The sequence below is a fragment of the Pyxicephalus adspersus genome, chromosome 9, assembly GCF_032062135.1.
Source record: "Pyxicephalus adspersus chromosome 9, UCB_Pads_2.0, whole genome shotgun sequence".
Lineage (NCBI taxonomy): Eukaryota > Metazoa > Chordata > Amphibia > Anura > Pyxicephalidae > Pyxicephalus > Pyxicephalus adspersus.
This window is the reverse complement of record NC_092866.1, coordinates 56,115,312-56,129,603: the sequence shown is the minus strand read 5'-3', so window position 1 is coordinate 56,129,603 and position 14,292 is coordinate 56,115,312. Positions and strand designations below refer to the sequence as shown.

At 37.1% G+C, this 14,292-nt stretch overlaps 1 protein-coding gene across 1 annotated transcript in view; it reads left to right on the top strand.

The window, feature by feature from the left end:
• The first annotated feature begins 1,654 nt into the window (after window positions 1–1,654).
• The window catches only part of ELF5 (E74 like ETS transcription factor 5), a 30,267-nt gene continuing 17,629 nt past the window's right edge, over window positions 1,655–14,292 (top strand). The window contains exon 1 of the mRNA XM_072422112.1: window positions 1,655–2,014. The gene's annotated coding sequence lies outside the window, so the exon portion shown is untranslated. The remainder of the gene's footprint in view (window positions 2,015–14,292) is intronic.

The following is a 14,292-nucleotide window of genomic DNA, read 5'->3' as shown; positions in this document are numbered from 1 at the left end:
TTACCTACACTGTGATATAAGTACAATGTTATTTTAAACGAACTACATCTAACCAATTGTCACCAAATACTGTACAGAAGCCACCATAAGTGCTGACTGTGCCAAAAACCTACAGGAAACTTCCTAAAATTTGAAGAAGATTTGAAGAAGTTTGTTTCAAACTCTGCAGCATCTTTCCAGTTTTAATGACAGGTTTGCTTTATAAAAGTCGAAAAGCACAAATGTAAAATAGTTGTACTATATGACGAGGAGCTCCAATGCTGCAAGCTGGGAGTGTGACAAAGAGCAGCGAGTGAATAATGGTTTTGGTTGTGCAATCTCTGGCATGATCCGTCTTCCCTTCAGTGAGAATTCCTTCATAAGTCTATGCAAATCGCATGCCTGTTAGCTATATGACATTCCGGCAGGATGATTAGCCAGAAACCTTTCTCCCAATCTGTTCATTCATGTAAGTGAATAAATTGAGGAATATTTTTTTTTTCTTACGGCATCATAACACCAGATGATTTCTTCAGATGGTTTCTCCAACATAGGTCTGTTTTGGTGTGTTAGGGATGTGTGTTGAGTCAGTGAAAATTTATTAAAAAAAACACATTATGGTTCAGATAATCCTAGCACGTAAACTCAACCCTGGCCCTACCTCAAATGTAACCTCTATCCTACTTCCTAGGTGCCCAAATTCTAATGTCCCCACCATGCTTATATGTCATTAACAATCTGAGGTCAATGTAGGGGGGAAGACAAATTACCTACCAGTATGGTTTTGGGGTGTGGGAGAAAACCCATACTTGCCAAGATGTGAGCCCAGGACCTTACAACTGCGAGGTCACTGTGCCACCCACAAAAAATGGCACTTTTTGGTGGTATTAGTTGGAAAAAAGGAAACAGATAAAAATGTTTGAAAAAAAATGGAACGTGAAAAATAAGGTTAAGAAGCATCAACATCATCATTATGTTGTACATCACCTTTCCAGAGAGCAAGGACGAGGGAGGAATCCAACTGTCTGTTGAAAAATACAGAAGGGGAAGATACAAGACCAGTCACCCTGCACAAGGAGCGATATCAGAAATGACTGATCTGGAAGACATAAACAATAATTCAATTAGGAATACACCTTCCTCTTGGATTTAGATATTATTTGGGCAGCACGGTGGCTCAGTGGTTAGCACTATGGCCTTTGCACCACAAGTTCCCAGGTTCACATCTCAGCCAAGACACTATCTGCATGGAGTTTGCAGGTTCTCCCCGTATTTGCGTGGGTTTTCTCCCACATTCCAAAAACATGCAGTTAGATTAATTAATTTAATTAGCTTCCCCCCCCACAATTGCCCTTAGACTATATTAGGGACATATGACTATGGTAGATTAGATTGTGAGCCCCTTTAAGGGACAGCTAGTGACATGACTATGGACTTTGTACAGCACTGCATAATAATAATAATTTGCTTATCCCAGAGTTAAACTTTAAACTGCATGAGTTCTCAGACAGTTGGCATGAGAACCAGTGTTCCTTCTATTTTCCAAATTGTGCTCAAAGTTTGGGATTTTTCCCCACTTGTCAAGGTAACAATGGCCACCAGGACATAAAGAAATGGTAAATCTGCCTGGTGGTGAGAATGACAGCAATACAGATTCTGTACTTAGTCCAAAACAAATACATTTTATCTTTAGAAACACTTTAGAAAGCCATAAAGGAGTTCCTGTTTGTCCCAATTGGCTTGGCTGTTGAGTTTGCCTTCTCTAGGACTCTATGTGGCCAGAGTGGCTCAGATAGAGACAGCTGGGATCCATCGTTTCCCTGGTCCTCGTGTATCTAATTCTATGCAGTTCCCAGTCCTAATCACACAATTCGTCACTCAGTGGGTGTGTGCTGAAACTTGAGGAACAGACCTAACCTGTCTACACGCTCACAATCACCCAGTGTGTATCACAAAGCATCAGACGGTTCCTCTTGTACTTTTAGACGGCTGGATCTTCCACCTGCTCTCAGACACCTGGACCAACCTGCACAAGGTGAGCATCAATATCAGTTCTTGGCCATTGATGGCCATCTGTATATAATGACTCACACAGAGGACTCTCTACCTATACCAAATCTTCTCCAAACCATTCAAAACCACCCAATCTACCATATTGTTGCATATAGGTTGTTATGTTCTAAGGATTAGTAAACTGATGTTGGAGACCTATTTGTCATTGTTATCAGCAGTCTAGAATGGCAACAGGGAATAATCGGTGCTGTCGTGAGTTTGCCTGTAGGGTCATGAGCTCCTGGAATTCCACTTTGAAACCATTCCTCCATATTAAGCTTGCTTGCATTCGAATAAAGTCACCGGAGACTGGGAAAGATCTTGGAATAGGGAAACAAATAGCACTCCATCAGCTCCCCACCACAATGCAGCCAATCATTAGCCATCAGTACTGCCACATGGAGAGTGCATAGATATGGGTTCATTGTAAATATCTCTGAATAAAATGTAATTATATTCAGGATTGCTGGGTGATTGGAGTCCAGGTCGGGACACGATCTGCATGGAGTTTGAATGTTCTTCCTGTATTTGCCAGGGTTTCCTCCCACATCCCAAAAAACATACAGTTAGGTTAATTGGCTTTCTCTCAAAAAAATTAAGTGTTAATGGCATATGACTATGGTAGGTACATTAGATTGTGAGCCCTTTGAGGAACAGTTAGTGACATGACTATGAACTTTATAAAGAACACGCTCCATTTCGGTCTGTTAAATATACCAATGAAAGCATTTTGTTAAATTCAGGAAGGAATTTTTTTCCACCAACGGAGCAAATTGAACCAGGTTTTTTTTGCCTTCCTCTGGATCAAATATGTCAAAAATATTTTTTATCAGGGTTAAATTAATTTCCCTAGTGGTTGAACTTCATGGACTTACCTCTTTGTCTCTACCTAACTGACTATGAAACTCTATCTGTTCTATAAGAGTAAAAGAACGTTTACATGTATGTTCTTGGGTTGGATTTAAAGTTAAAATAATACATGGGAAAGCCTACTCATAAAACGTAGACATCTATATATTGAGCCAACTTTACAGATGTTGTGATTGATGCTGCCCATATAACTTTGCTTTGTGATATATCATTTCATGATGTATGAAGAAGCTAACAACTGGCATTGGTAAGGGTAAAGTAAGGTATAGAACCAGGATTCTGGTAGCTGCTGGGTTTCTATTTTTTCACAATTTTATTTTCTTTCTAAATATTCTTATGGCATTTGCATTTTATTCTTGCTCTAAAGAAGTTGGTAGGGTGCCCAAGGTTTATGTTGCATGGGACCTTTTGCTTTAGCATCATTGCTACTCTCTGCTTCAATACTTTAATATTATTATTATTATTAATATACCTAATAACTATGTTATTAAATGAAGTGCATCATAGGGGACGGTGCCTAGCTATAATGTAATGCTTTCCAGTCTTCCAGGATCAATAATGCTTCTGACTCAGAAAACTGAGCACTTTATTTTACTAATATTATTATTATTATTATTATTATTATTATTATTATTATTTTTAATAATAATGATAATAGTAATAATAATAATAGTAATAATAAACAGCATTTATTTAGCTCCAAAATATTACACAGAGCTGTACATTAAATAGGCATATCTTGTGATGAAATAGAACAGAGAGTAGTTCTTGAATAAAGATAACTAATGCAATTTTTTTTAAATTAAATTGTTTTAAAGTATTTCAGTATTATTTTTTTTCTTCATTGTGTACATTACCTGGAAACCCAGTTTTGCACTATTTTCTGCTGAGACTTTTGTAAGTGGCATTCATCTGTAAAACTTGTGAATAAAGAAAAACAGAAACTATTAATATCATTTTACTTTCAGAGCATTTATACATATTCTGATTTCAGAGGATGACCTAAACCAGGCTTGTCCAAAGTCTGTCCCATGGGCCTATTGTGGCCCAGGTTTAGATTTCAACCAGCCCGCAGCCTTTGTCATAAAATCAATAATCTGCGGCCCGCCAGCACTGTTGACCACAGTATAAAATACATGCATACAAAAAAAGCAATTTTTTTTAATATATATTTATTATAATATATATTATTTATATTTCATTAGAGCTGATCCACCGCCTTGCAATTATCCGTCTGCTACTTGGCGGCATAATCGGCAGGACCGGAGTCCCCATGTGTGCACAGGGAATTCCCTATGTCATTATAGTGGGCGTGTGCTGTGCGGGACCCGCGCAGACTACGCCCACACTAACCCTGGTTAGTGGTCGGCCCCCACACATGTTTACCTCACCAAATCTGGCCGTCTTTGCAAAAAGTTTGGACACTCCTGACCTAAACGCTGTTAAAAAGATGTAAAATGCATTCAATAAATATACAATAAAAAAAAAAATAAAACCCTTTCTCAAACTGTTTAAGTGTAAATAATTTAGGGTGCACTTGGCGCTCATATTGAGAGTAAAATAAATGATATGCAAGTATGTAAAGTCATAAATAGACATAATTTAGAAATATTACACATATATTAATATTTCATTATTATGAATATTTACAAAAAGTAGAGTGACACAAAAACCATGATTCAAATTATATTCATGAATTCAAATTATGTTAGATAGAAACAATAAATTAAAAAATGATCACAATCAAATTTTTTTTTATTTTAGATTCTGCATTACTTGGACATCATGGCAACATTAACTTTGTTTAGGGAAAGTGAATTCCCCCAGTGGGAAGACTATGGATATTTTGGTGAATTTTATCATACAAAAGTAAAAAGTACACCATGAGTAGAACAAAAAGTAAGCAACAATAAAATGATAATAAAAATAGTTCATTGCAATCCTAAAATCCTTGTGGTAAGGCAAGGTGATGAATGCTCTGCAATGAAGAAAAACACTGAAAGTAAAGGTGATGTCTCAGGCTTGTTTTATGAGAGTAATTTTTTAGATCAATTCTGGCTGAGATTTTGTTTTTTGGGATACATTAGGAAAATGTTAGAGCCAGACTCTGATATTTATTGCAGTTTCTATCCTTGTTGGAGAAATTCCTTCTCACTTCCAACAATGAAAGACAATGACAAGAACCATGCAATAATGCAACATATTGGGTCTGATTCATTAAAACTCACCGGGACTGTGGAAGTTAGGCTATCATGGGAAAGCTTCAGTGATCCAGCCAACATGGAATGGATTTCTTAAAATCATTTGCTAATATTTGCCAAATGTTATCAATCCTGGACCAGATCCATCCCTGGTTTGTTGAATCTCCAAGGTTCCCCTATGATTGTCTATCCTGATTATCAAACAAACACAACCAACAATCTAACAACTTACATCAAGTGCCCCTAGGAAACCTTTAAAGGCGAAACGCGTCAGGACATAAAATGTTAAATTGCTATACCCTCATTAGGGATTCTTTGTCAAGTTAACAGGTGGAATTTAAACCCTCCTTCACGAAATTCAGCGGGGGTGACCTCATTTCAGTTCAATTGTCTAAACGTAAAAAATATTGTTGTATGCACATTCCTAATTTAGGAATAGTGTTATTATACTTTTCCTTTTAATACACTGCTGCTTAGCAAATACCCTGGCTCTTCTCTTCTTTTTTATGTATTCCTATTAACATTTAATGAAATATATATATATATATATAAAGAAAGACATTTGCTAGAGATTTTTTGATTATCACCCCTCTGTCTATCTTATATATACTCACTGGACATCAGATAGAATTTGAGGTAGATGTATTTACTGGCTCCCCAACAAATCTCATGGTACATGTTCTCATTGGTTTCCAAACATAGTTTAAGGTAGGTGTATTCACTTGTTATCCAACAGAGTTTATGGTGGGTGTACTCACTGGTTTGCCAACTGAGTTTAAAGTGGGTGTGCTTGCTGGCTCTCCAATTTTAACTGAGATAGGTATACTCACTGGATGTCAAGTAAAGGTTGAGGTAGGAGTTAAATTATTTGGGGGTCAATGAACAGAGTTGGACGGATTTTATAATTACATTATAACATCGTCAATATATATTTTATATCTAGAAGTAACACCAAAAATTATCTTTAGCAAATCAATGTCCAACAAATACTTGCTACTATATCTTTATTAACACTATCCTCTTTCAAGTTACAGTATCCCTACTAGCTAGCTAATACATAAGCGAAACCACATTATAAATATCAGTTGTGCTCACACACTTTTATTTCTATTAAAATAGTCATTCATACTTACCCATGCACTGCATTTTACTCACTCCAAACCACAGTACGTCCAAATTGATATCAGTCTCACTATCAAATCACTTACAAGTAGCATTTCGGTATCACAAGGCTCTTAATGCGGTAAAAAGCCCCAGCAATAATACTAAGTAAGTCTTGTTTGGTTTCTTCTCCTTTATTGATTCATTGTAAACATAAGTCTAACGTTCAGTTAATGCATATATATGGATTGTTAATACTGTATATTGTTATAAATTCTAAGGTCTCCCCTTACCCCTGAGGAAGCCCAGTTAGGGTGAAATGCGTCAGGTGGGACACCTTACCGGCATCGCTAACCTAGTATGATACTAAACTATATTGCTATAACTAGTGGGTATATGTTAGCCTAGGATTCATTTATAGAGACACAGCACCTATTCTTTTAAATTATGTTGTTGGAACAATAAAATTTGGTGTATTTAAATTTAACTTTAGTTGCCATTCAAAAGCCTGGCTTTTCCTCCCTCCTCTTATTCTCTTCCTCCCACAGATACACGACTATTCAACAGAGTTTAAAGAGGGTGAACTTACTGGATCGCCAACAGATTTTGAGGTGGATGTATTCACAGTCTCTGAAAAAGAGATTGGAACGAGGCAGTACACTCAATCTGGAAAGTAAATAGACCATGCTGGTAAATGAGGTCAGAGACAAGCACCAGCTAGGTCCAGCCATTGTTCTTTGAGGTCTAAGGACCTACATGGAGCTCTACATAGACTCCATTATATAATTAGACTGTACTCAACCTTTCAATAATTTTTGACCATTTATTAGCCCCCTCCCTAGTCCTTTGCTGACCCCCTTTCAGTCTTTTTGTCTTATTGACCCTTGATGATCAATACTGACCACTTAGATGAATCCTGCTCTAAGCATATGAACCAATGGCCACTTATAAGTAAGTAAACTACAGAAGAAGCATGTAGTAGCATTTTATAGCGATCAGTCGGATATGATTATCACAATGTATAATTACTCAGGAATAATCAACATTGTAATACAACGGCAGTAATTTCTAAACCAACCCGCTGATCTCCAAATATAATAATCCAGAAGATCTGTAACTGCTACTCATCTCTGCTTGGTGTGACACAACCCTTAGGGCTAAACTACACGGGTGGTTTTAATTTAGTGCTGTTGAGTTATTCAACAATGTTAGTTTGTTACAATTAGAATATGTCAAGAACTGGTAAAATTCTAATTGGCATAAAAGTGGTGTAGTTTAGCTCTGACTGAGCATCAAACATTTGAGGTTGGCCTTATAAATAGCTGCTATAGCGGCACCATGAGTATTATTGCTGGTTCCCTTATATGTAGTGCCTTACAATGCTATTCGTTGGGGATGGAACCCCAACACATGGGATACTGGGCACAACAATCCATATACTGTCCACTGTGGAGCACTGCAGAAAAATGGGTCATACACATTTTTTTGATGCCTTGCAGTAGATTGGTAGCCCATGATGAATGGCTTGCCTTAGTGCATGAAGGTGTGAATTGAGTGAATTATAGATCGCTATAGAGTCAGCAATGAATGTTGCAAGGAGATGAGCTTAAAGCAGATCTATGGGCAGTTCTTAAATACTTAAATTCTCCTCCAACCAACCAACCAGCTCCCCCCTTGCCAGCTAATATAGAATGTAATCCTTATCTTTCTTGTGAATGACAGAACGAAAGCCTAAAAGAAACACATAGCCCTGCAGGGGCCGGCAATCCAATTCATTGGTGGAATTGGTGGTGCGTTATCATCTATAATTCAGGACCCACACTGTCTGATGGGTTTACATTGTATGAGATGCTGGTGAAAGGGGCTCTGTGTACAACAATTGAATGGCTTTAGGGGAGCAATCATCAATGTTGGAACTGGCTAGTAAAAGAGACATCTGGAATTAGAATTAAAGTTTTCTGAATTATATTATCCCTAAAAAAAAATCAAGCAGCCCATGGACTAATTGGTTCTGTGTGCTCACTCTCACACTCCAGCCTTGTTCTACATAGGCTCCAAAAGACCAATAACTGGTCACATTTAAGTAATCATGCATGTAAAACATACATTTAATGGCATAATAATATTACCAGATCTGATTTCATTTTTTATATGCCCAGAGTTCATCTTTATACTGAATGAAAACAATGCGTAATAATGTTTCACAATAATGATCACAGGCACATTGCATAATGTTGTGAAATAATGACCAATGACAACATGGCTCTGAAGCAATCTGTTTGTATGGGCTGTTCAGGAACGTTTATAAATTCATCACGTTGCTCCATCGTTTGACAGTTCCTAATCCCTGAGCACATTTATAATAATACAATCAGCTTTTTAATGCAAATATAATATTGTGAGCATGTTGGGACCCAACTCCAACCTAAAGCAGAACAATGGACAAAATATAAAAAAATGACATTTATGTTGAATGCAATGCATAATTGTTAAATCAGCTGTGTATGCTCAGTATTGACCTAAGGGGATGGAAGAAACAATACAAGGAGCCAAAATGGAGCTGTGCTGCAATGCAAATGGCATTATTAATAAGAGCGAGCAAATAAATAGAATTATCTTGTTGCTGCTTCTCCTTATAATGTCCATTCACAGGCTGGGGGGGACAAGTCCTTTGTTGACTTGACTTGACTATGGGTCTCTTCTTTCTGATGTGTAATTTTTAGGACTAGATGGACTAAAAATACAAATCCTTTGGAAGGTAAAACAATTCCCATATTAGTATTTTAGCTGGGTATTTAGGAGTTCCCCAAAGTGGATTTGCAACTTTGTGGGCTATGTCATGATGGGTCAGATGCGTATAAGATTGGTAGGGGGCCAGGTACAGGTGTAACTGCACCTCAAGTTTAATTGCACCCTTTCCATGCATAAGTTTCATAGCAAAGGTTTTGTAAGACTATGGTCAGTTTTTGACAAAAATGTCTTCCAGTTCGCTGCTATCCACCATTTCTCATCCAAAGCCCTGTTTATCAATAAAACAATAAGGGGCATTCGAAATACCTATTTTTGTATTTCCTTGAAGGTGTTTTTTTTTTAACTTTTCATGCAGTGTGTAAATTTTCATAAACTTAATGTTTCAAATGTTCTCGGATTCAACAATCAGAACAGTTGACAAACTCCCATCGAAACCCAACATTATGCTCCAAATCAGCCATGCTCAATCTGTTTACCCCAGAAGAACCCTTAAAATAAATGTTGGGTCTTAGGAGACCAACATTGAATTGAATCTATTCAGGATCAGAACCAAAAATAAGGACATAAGAATCAGGCAAGAGTGCCCTTAACAGTGTTAGTTAAAATTCCAGCTAAAGATGTCACTGCTGTCATCCTACTGGCTCTGCCAAATGGGGTTTAACCAAAAACTCTGCAGACACCATCAGATGGGAGGTCATTTGGCCAAAGCTCAAGGAACTCCAGACAACCCTAGTTGAGAATGGTTTATCTAAGTGATACAATTAGGTATAAAAGTCTAGTCCTCCAATAACAGAAGGGAGATCAGGAAGTGAAGGAAGGAAAGATGGGTATTTGGGACTATCCCACTATATGGAGGACTTTTGGGTGTTGGGGTCCAGCCCCTTGCAGGTGTATTTCCTCCATGCCTTAGTTTCTTTTGGGTGTACAGCTGTGTATACAAGTTACCTTGTGCAATGAGTTGAAACAAAATAACAGCTGCATTGTCCAGCTACAAACAAAGCATAAACTGTAATTTGGCAGGATTAGAAAATCGTTGCACAAGCTCCTCTCTGAAAATTGCCAATGTTCTTACTATTCAATAAAAGAACCATCGAAATAATGTTCTCATGAATTTAATTACTTTATGTCCTTGTGGGTGGAGCTGGATCACTTCTACAGAAAAAGGGAACGATTGCATAGTTGATCATTTTCTACATAATGAAGTATTGATAAGAGTGATAACAAGTCTTTTGATAGATGAACAAAGACAAGCATAGAGTTTATGTAAACCCAATTTACATTTTCCTAAAATCAGATATAAAGTTGTATATAAGCATGTTTATAGAATTTCTAAAGTCATTTACAAAATTCTTAAAATCTGCAACTTTCATAAGAATATTAGCTGGGCTCCTATGAGGGTTTTTTTTCACTTCTTACTATAGGGTGGCAACACAATGTCCCTATCTTTCAACTGTACTCCACATTAGTGCCCTGTTGCCATTGAGAATACAATGGGCCATTTAAACACTTATCATGCAGTCACGGTCCACTGTTGATGTGAATTCTTGCCCACTATATGTAAAATAAATGGCTTGAGGTAGGTTTTAGGAAACGTCTAGGGACGTGGGAGATGCAGAGATGTAGATGGTTCCTTAATAATACTTGGTGCTACTAATGCCCTTCCTTGGGCATACGTTACCCAATATACACCAAAGATGCGTGATTGGCTCTGAATAGTCAAAAATTGATTTTGCAGCCAAATTAGCAATTTAGCCATATTGTGCTGCAACTCTCAATTTTGCTTATTTATTATTGTCTGTTTCATTTTCCTTTGTGTGTATTTATTCTTTTGTATACAGTACCTGTTTAATTATGTAGATATCTGTTTCGTTCATTGTCAGAAAAGAATGTGCTATTGTGAGGCTAATGAATGCCTAATTTTTGACACAGGATAGCCAAAAGAAATTTTGTTAACCATCAGAACCTTTTAGAGCTTATTGTACCCTAAAAGAAAAGACTATGCAGAGTTTACTTTTATTTTATTTTGCATCCCTCACTGACTCTAAAATGTCAAAATTTTACCAAAATTTTCCTGATTTTTTTTGTAAATTTTGAGCAGATTTAAACTTTTAATTCTGCAATCCCTAACTGTCACTCACAGTTTAGCATACCAGACATCTCATACACAAAGTGGAAGGAGAAGGATTTTACAGTTTATCATGAAAATATTTTTGCAACAATGATTATACATTGCGATCTAACTTTAATTCTTGATGGTCTTGTTTATTTTTGTGTGACATTAACAGTCTCTATTATTGGAGGTGCTTGCTAATTTTAGTTTTTAGATGGTATTTAGATAAACACATTTGACTCATTGTTGAAGCTTGCACCAAACGAAGGTACATGATGACAATATTTACAATCCTGATGTTGAAAACAGCTCTGCAATGAGCGGGCGTGTATGTGTGGTGACACAGGGCGTGGAATGACAAAAGCCATGTTGATGCGAGGGACAATGTGCTATTTGTTTTTTGCAGCTCAATAACAATCGCAGGGGAGGATTCATGGATTCCTTGTCTTATATTAAATTCTTACTCAAATCCGCCCATATTTACAAGCTCCACAACATGCTGGTTTCACAATGGAAAAGTAGAAAATATGTGATGAAACCGTATCAGAAGGTGATCTGTAGGTCATGACATGACAAAACATTGTTACCATTGTCATTTATAGAATAATCATGCCAAATGTGAGAATATTGCAACATTTAGAATCATTCAGACATTAAGGGTAAAGAAAAACATTCACTTTTCAAGTGTGTCTGACATTTATTATTATGATTTGGGATTTTAGAACCGGTATTTGTAAGTACTTCAGTATACGGGTGGAACTTTGAACTTTGAGCTTGTGGCAGATTTCATTTCATGGACCCCTCATCGGTTTATTGGAATCTGATGTTGATCCCCGTTGTATTGTAGAAGAGACAGTAAAGCTGATTTGTTTAGGTTTTTTATGGCTGGGGAATGTAGACAATCATAGGAGAAATTGATACACCCAGCAATCTTGGAATTAATTTCTTAAATTGTTTGCTATTAGTTGGGAAATGTCTTAAATGTTAGATCCATTCCAGGTTGGTTGATCACCCATCTTCTTCTACGATAGCCTACCTTCACCAATCTTGGAGAGCTTTTATAAATCAGTCCCACTGTTTTAGAATCTACTTTACAACTGTTTCCATCTGTACCTTGCTTTTAAAAGCTTTTTAGGGGCTGCAATTTTTGTTTTTCTCCTGTCTGCTTTTACTGCACTGGAGCACACAAAGGTCTCTCATTTCATCTACTGACCACCTAGGAGGACCAGAAATTCCAGGGGTTTAATCTTATAGAAACATCTAGGCTGAGCACGGCTTAGCAGAACTAGAATTCAACTTCTTAACCTATAAAGGCAATTACCAATATGTTAAAGCCTGATAGCCTCCCCAATCTCCTATATCTCACTCTTCAAAATTAGTTATGAAAAGCTGAGTTCTGGGGTGTGGGATGAAGAAGAAGAACAAAGAGCCAATCAGTTAATGTGCTGAAAAGTAGAAGGCCAATTGGAAGAGAAAGCAGCAATGGTGACGATGCTTCTCTTCATTATTATAGTACAGTAACTTGTGGTTGGATAGTTCCCAAAGTTGGATAGTTCCCACAGTTTTCCGACTGTGAATCAGGACTTAAATTGCCTAAATTCTGAGTTGCAACCTGAGTCAGAATCTACTCCAATTGAAACTATCTGACCAACACTAGTGATAACACTTGCTTCTTAAACTGTATGTGCATTACTATACTGATTTTGAAATTTCTATGGCAAGAAGAGTCTTGCACCACAAAGATAGCTGTCATTGTCTGGCAGTTGGAAAGGCTGAACCGTACTACACCTGTCAATGTCTCATTAAAAAATACCAATTCTAACTTAGAATTTCTAAATCTGATAGGATTTGTAAACCAATATTTGTAAACCAATGTTTGATCTGGAATTGGAATCGGTATTGTTCTGAGCACTTCCAGTTGTTACCCTGGTGCAGGAAGTGGGTTATTCACAGGATTTGGCAAGCTAATATATTTGTTATTATTGGTCTTGAGTTTATATTCACTTTAATCCTGGTTGGTAAGTTTTTTAGTTCTGGATGAAGTTCAGCTGTAATTAATGTCATCATCTTTGAAGTGTGAAATTGTAATCCATCAATTGGGGACATTTCATGGCAGATATACATTTATTCTTGGCGGAGTTTGCAGTGTGTTGACATTTTTGTCACCTGAAGTGAGCCATTGTCACTAAAATCAATGTTTATTTGTACTAGTCTTAGCTTGGTGTCACCTGCCTGGAACTGGAGAAAACAATGTCTGGAACAGAACATTTGTTTTAAACTCCTTAAAGTCTAACTCTAGCTATGTTAAAAATAAAAATAACAATCCTCTCCAAACAAACAATATATGTTAGGCAAACTGTTCTGCAGATCGCTGCACACCTTTCTTTCTTCCAAAGGTACTGCTGTTTGTTTTACAGTGTCATTTATCTTTTTTTATTTTTGTGGATAGGGTGAAAAGGTTTTATTTGCTATTGAGAGAGGTGAGATTCACCTTGTCTTTTTATGCTTGTGACCATTGACATTGGCCCATTTCAGAGTTGCCATTGAAACGGAAGGTGGGGCGAAATATTCTAAAGGAAAAGCTCTTCCCTTTTCTAAGGTCAAATTTACCCCCACTTTAAAGAGATTTTGTATTCTTTCCTGTTGTGTCTGTGAGACAGGAACTTAAGGAAACATTGCCCAAGGTAATGGAGTAAATAAAGCTGACCTTGGACCTTTGGGCTTAGTGAGACATGGAAGCCCAATCCATTTAAGGTCCTAAAGGCTTGATTTTAGATCAGCTGTCCTATAAATATGTACACATGGCTTGGCATGTTCATTACAATAGCTTGACGTGTATAAAACTACTTTTTTTACAAATGTAGAATTTTAGAAGATGAAAACCATCATTGGAATCGATATGGTTGAAACTCTAGTCCTAGTAGGGGTGTTCAAAGACGTTGTTTGGAAATCCGCCCATTGGGTCACTAAATGACCAACCGCTAACAAGGGCCTAGGCAGGAGCAGGGTTCCTCCATAATGATCCACACTCACTGCATAGAACAGAATGCTGCTCAACAGAAGCTAAGTGCAATTTAACTAAAGAACTAACAGTTGTCAATTTGTCAAATGGAAAAAGAACAAATCTACAGACAGAAGCCATAAATCTATGATAATGGAGAAAGGGGGGAAATGGGGCTCAGAAAAGCAAAAGTTGCTAAGGTAATGGCCAGCATTATCCAGTATATG